We start from the raw sequence: 6,000 nt of genomic DNA, 5'->3' as shown, positions 1-6,000 counted from the left end.
CTGCGGGCGAGCACCTCCTCCGCGGGCGGAGGGCCGCAGCGAGAGCTGGGTTTCGGCAGCGCCCCATTAAACCAGCCGCGGACGCCCGGCTGCTGACAGTAGTTCCAGCCCGTCCCGGCCCGGCGTCGCCGGTTTTCCTCCAGTCGCCCTGCCAGCCAGTTTCCGGGGCGGTGTCATCGCCCGTTTAAGAGCGGAGCGCTCCGCCCTGGGGGCGGAGCTGGGAGGGAGCTTTAAGGGGCGGACGGGCGGGAGGTCGGGGTCCTGCGGGGATTAGAGCCGGTGGGCTCGCTGTGGGCGCCATTTCTCGGCGTCTCCCGAGGAGTCGCCCCTTCCTCAGCCTTGCTCGGCTCTTCTCTCCTCTGGTCGCCGGGGCCGCGCCGTCCCCGCTCAGGTAAGCGCGAGGCCCGGCGGCGCCGCGGTACAGCCCGCTGCCCTCCTAGCCGAGCGGACCCCTCCTCGCCCGCGCCTGCGGTGGCGGCCTTGTCCCACCGGGGAGGCGGGCGGGGGCCGCGCCCAGACCTTAGGGCGGCCGGTCCTTGGCTCGTCGGGCCGGCAGGGCATTAATCCCGCCGGAGGGAGGGGCGGCGGCGGCCAATGAGGCAGGGCCGCCGAGTTTCGGTCGATACCGCGCGACGGGCCGGAGCGGAGGGCCCGGGGCAGCCGGGTTAATGTTTGCCGGGCGGACGCGCTCCTGGGGCCGCGGGCACCCCTCGCCGGTCCGCGGGGCTGCCGTCCAGCGGGAGAGACAAAAGTCGCAAGGGAGGGGGAAAAACGAACTGAGTTTGTGTCACGGTTTTGGTGAACTTTTCGAGCTGACTTGTATTTGAGTAAAATTTCAGCTCCTTGGGAAAGGAGATGCAGGTGTGTTCCCCGGAAAGACGAGGTCTGAAGCGCCCGCCCCGCCCCCACCCGAGGCGTTTGTCGTGCTAATGATGGGTTCTTTGGTGTGTAAATGTTAATTGTCTCTGTGGTTACTTGAATTCTACCTAAGAGCGAGACCCGAGTCTTAAAACGTTTGGCAATATTTTAGACTAGTATTAACATTTTTTTAAAGAATTACGGGGAAAATTCCCATAACCGTGTACATTTCTAATGTAACCCACAACTGCATTAACTCAGTTTCTAACGTAACCTGTTGCTGAGCTCTAGTTAACCTTGTTGGATTATTTGTGCATGTAAGATAGTGTGCAGGTTTTGGAAAATAGGCTAACTTCATTCGAAAGCGATATGCGTAACTGCTGTTGAATTACTCGCTTGCATTTTCTTTATTGGGATTTCTGGGACAAAATATAGTGGTACCTTCATGGCATTTGCTGTATATTGCTTTATCAAAAAGCAATTACCATATTGTGGCCACCAGTCATGTAAGAGTATACATATTTCATGAGTAACTTTTGGGTTTTGGATACTTCTTTTAACCAACTTCTGTTGGGATTGCTTAAATTTGCGTTTTATGATTCCAAAGGAAATCCTTCTAGTTAGGAGCTAGAGTAGAAACAGCTGTTTTTTGGAAGCCACATAAACCTACCATCCAAAAATTCCACTGTCATTCTAGTGTGTCAGGCGAGTTTTTTATTGAGTGCCTGATATGCGGGTTGTTAAGCCAGCTGTTGGGCCGAAGCAGTGAACAAGCCAGACGAAATCTTTGTCCTTGTGTGTGAATGGGGGAAGTAGCCAGTAAAAAAATAATAATTAACAGATACTTAATTACAATGTTTTTGTTATAAAGAAAAGGCTAAGAGGACTAAAAGGGACATCGAATTTAGACTCACAAGTCTGAGGCTCTGTTTTGCTGAGACTAAGACATTTCGACTGTAAGTCTGAAGTTAGTCCAGTGAAGTGGGAGCGGGTGGAAGAGAGGGGAAGTGGAAAAAGAGCATTCCAGGAAGGTGGAACAGCTAGTGAAAAATGGTCCAGAATTAAGAAGACTCTTGGGCCGAGCAGAAAGAGTACAAGAGCAGAGCCAACAGTAGGGAGTAGGTTGACAGATGGGTCAGGCAAGTAGGAGGAGCTGCATCTAGGACCAGGGCCATTAAATATTTTAGAATAGGGATCAGATTTGTGGTTGCCAAGAATCCAGTGGCTGCGACATGAAGAGTGGAATTGGGAGAGTGCAGGTGGGAAGGGAGAAGTGAGTATGAGGAAACTTTTTTCACAGTCATAAAAAAAAATCCCCACAGCTTTTAATGACCCATTCATATATTATTGTGGTTTTTTCCATTAAAAAAAAAAATAAATGGGGTCTTGCTATGTTGCCCACGCGGGTCTTGAACTCCTGGCCTCCAACAGTCGTCCTGACTTAGCCTCCCAGAGTGCCAGGATTGCAGATGTGAGCCACTGTACCCGGCCATATATTCTTGTTGTGACCTCTGACATGTCCCTCTTCAGAGAGAATCTCATTTAACAGTTTACGAGCGTGTCTGTTTAGCGTCTGTGTGTGTGTGTGCATGGATCCCACCTCAGTGTAGGATAAAACTCTTCAGTGTTCTGTGATTTGATTTTTCACTTACAAATGTTGTCATATCTAAGTCAAGTATTTATTTAAAACAACTGTATTATGGCTAGGCTTGGTGCCTCATGCCTGTAATCCCAGCACTTTGGGAGGTTGAGGTGGGAGGATTCCCTGAGGCCAGGAGTTTGAGACAAACCTGGCTAAGTAGCAGTACCCTGTCTCTACAAAAAATAGCTTAAAAAACCATTAGCTGGGTGGGGTGGTATGTGCTTGTAGCCCTAGGTGGGAGAATCCCTTGAGCATGGTAGATGAAGGCCCTGGTGAGCCTTGGATGCTAGAGGGAGACCGTCTCTAAAATAAATAAATAAATACATAAATAAAAATAAAACAACTGTATTGTATGCCATTGTGTGTACCATAACTTGTTTAACTGCACATTGATGAACATATTTAAAATTTTCTTAAATCAGTTATGCCCCGAAAAATCCCGTTCCTACAACTTAAAGCACAGGTGTGATTTTTTTTTTCTTTAGGTTATCCTTCCAGAAATAGAACTGTTGAGTAAGGAGTATGCATGTTAAAATTTTTAATATTGGCCCAGTGAGGTGGCTCACGCCTGTAATCCAAGCACTTTGGGAGGCTGAGGTGGGTGGATCACCTGAGGTCAGGAGTTTGAGACCAGCCTGGCCAACATGGTGAAACCCAGTATCTACTAAAAGTACAAGAATTAGCCGGGCGTGGTAGCTGGTGCCTGTAATCCCCGCTCCTCGGGAGGCCAAGGCAAGAGAATCGCTTGAACCTGGCAGGCAGAGGTTGCAGTGAGCCAAGATCGTGCCATTGCACTCCAACCTGGGGAACAAGAGTGAGACTGTCTCCAAAAAAAAAATAATAATAATAATTAAAAAAAAATATTAATAGCATGGGCAAATCTCCCTCCAAAAAAGGCCAATGTATGACTCACATTCTTTTTTTTTTTTTTTTTTTTTGAGATGGAGTCTCGCTCTGTCGCCCAGGCTGGAGTGCAGTGGCCGGATCTCAGCTCACTGCAAGCTCCCCCTCCCGGGTTTACGCCATTCTCCTGCCTCAGCCTCCCGAGTACCTGGGACTACAGGCGCCCGCCACCTCTCCCGGCTAAGTTTTCGTATTTTTTAGTAGAGACGGGGTTTCACCCTGTCAGCCAGGATGGTCTCGATCTCCTGACCTCATGATCCGCCCGTCTCGGCCTCCCAAAGTGCTGGGATTACAGGCTTGAGCCACCGCGCCCGGCCTTCTCACATTCTTTTTAACACTATCTTGAGTCTTTAAATGACAGACGGATGGTATCTTATTTTTTTCATTTGGATTTTCTTGGATACTGTTAAAGGTGTTCGTTTTTATGAACATCTTTCAAATTATCTTTTAGGAGTTTTTCATATCAGGCTCTTCTTTTTTTGATACAGCATCTCACTCTCAGGTTGGAGTGCAGTGGTGGGATATCATAAAATGTTTCTTGGGAGATATTGGTGGAGTTAAAAGGAATATGTAGGGATTCTGTGACACAGGATTTTAGAAAGCTGGGATAACAAGTACTGTCTTAGGCAGCTGAAATGAGACTGGATAGCAAATTCCAAAGGGAGAAATATCTGGAGAGAGAGGGATTAGGTATTATTATATATGAGTGTTTGGCACACTGGAAAGTTACCTAACTAAAATTTTAGTTATCTCCTTGGGATTAGTTTACCTAATTACACAAGAGTATACTTGTATAAAATGTGTAGGTTAATCTTCGGTGTATAGACATTTTAATATGGTAGTATCTTAAAAATTGGATTTTATCAGGTTTATAAATAAATCTAGTTGAAAAAGTCATTTAATCTGAAGGCTTCTCTTGAAAAACAGCATTCTTCTGAATTCTTCTGCTCCCTCTCCCAAGGCAATCATTTTCACATTTTAAATCAAATGCTCTTACTGCTAGTTCTTGATTTTTTAATTTTAGTGATGACCTGTTGGCTTGCTGTTACGCATGATGAGGAATTAACTCTTTTCATAACTGTATCCCCTACCTCTTATTATGTACCTCCTCTCTGTTGTAGTTAGTTATTGTTTGCTCAATATTTAGTGTTTGACATTTAAATCATTAGCAGCTGAGTCATCTAGTGTATTGTGATTTACTTTTCCTTTTCTGCACAGCTTCTTGTTTCGTTTGGAATTAATAGTCTTTTTGGCTTATTTGTTGGCTTATGTGTACTTAAACTCTCTTTGTTGTGCAAATGAAACGCATTAGGATAGCAAAGTGACTTTGATTTTGTGTTTCCATTTAGTGTGCTATGTTTTAAAACCCGTTTTAACTGTTTTGATTAACATTAATGTTCTTTATAGAGATAAGGAAAAAAGTAGCGTTAAAGTACTTTGACATTAAAAAGATTTATGTTAAGTAGTTATTTAAAATCTGTATGTAATAGAATATTTGACAAAACTTATGAAATTTGAATTATATTTGTATTTTAGCTGAAATAGGTGATTGTTTTTATATTTTTGTTATGAATGCTCAGAAAAGAAATGGAACTTCTCAGGACTTTTTTTTTTTTTTTTTTTGAGACAGTCTCGCTCTGCCACCCAGGCTGGAGTGCAGTTGGCGTGATCTCAGCTCACTACAAGCTCCGCCTCCTGGATTCAGGAGAATGGCTGAGCCATTCTCCTACCTCAGCCTCCCATGTAGCTGGGACTATAGGCGCCCACCACTGCGCCCGGCTAATTTTTTGTATTTTTAGTAGAGATGGGGTTTCCCCGTGTCAGCCAGGATGGTCTCTATCTCCTGACCTCGTGATCCACCCGGCTTGGCCTCCCAAAGTGCTGGGATTACAGACGTGAGCCATCACACCCAACCACTTCTCAAGATTTTTTTGATCATCAAAGGATACCTTAGTATATCTTAGGATATACAAGATGTTGTACATATAATTTATCTTTTTAGAAGACCTGATGAACTTCATGAGTGTTTGCCTTCTCCTGCCAAATCAGTTCCTGATAAAATGGTCCAGTAAATTTAGAAAGCTCCAAACAAACCGTGGCTATGTCTTATACATACAAGTCTTTTAAAACTTTGAATTAAAGTAACCAGCTTTTTAAATTAACTTTTTAATTGACAAAAATTGTGTATATTTATCATGTATAATATCTCTTGAAATATTTATTAAAAGTAGCCAGTTTTAATGATTTTTTTCAGATTTACTTGACCAGGAGACCTTTTTATTTTTTGTTTTATTTACTGATTTTTTGAGACAGGGTCTTGCTCTGTTGCCCGAGCTAGAATGCAGTGGTGCAATCCCAGCTCACTGCAGCTTTCACTGCCTGGGGTCAAGTCATCCTTCTGCCTCATAGCCCCTCAAGTAGCTGGGACCACAGGTATGCACCACCACACTTGGGTAATTTTAGTTTTAGTAGTGATTAGGTCTCACTGTGTTGCCCAGGCTGGTCTTGAACTCCTGGACTCTAGTAGTCCTGCTGCCTGGGCCTCCCAAAACGTTGGGATTGCAGGCGTGAGTCACTGCACCCAGCCCAGGAGGCCT

The 6,000-nt window shown here is 45.0% G+C and overlaps 1 protein-coding gene across 7 annotated transcripts in view; it reads left to right on the top strand.

Moving 5' to 3' along the window:
- The first annotated feature begins 257 nt into the window (after positions 1-257).
- The window catches only part of EPB41L5 (erythrocyte membrane protein band 4.1 like 5), a 169,427-nt gene continuing 163,684 nt past the window's right edge, over positions 258-6,000 (top strand). For all 7 annotated transcript variants that reach the window (XM_074008827.1, XM_015431975.3, XM_015431974.3 and 4 more), the window contains exon 1: positions 258-391. The gene's annotated coding sequence lies outside the window, so the exon portion shown is untranslated. The remainder of the gene's footprint in view (positions 392-6,000) is intronic.

This window comes from Macaca fascicularis, chromosome 12 (assembly GCF_037993035.2).
Source record: "Macaca fascicularis isolate 582-1 chromosome 12, T2T-MFA8v1.1".
NCBI lineage: Eukaryota > Metazoa > Chordata > Mammalia > Primates > Cercopithecidae > Macaca > Macaca fascicularis.
The sequence above is the reverse complement of the archived record's forward strand: the minus strand, read 5'-3'. Positions and strand labels throughout refer to the sequence as shown.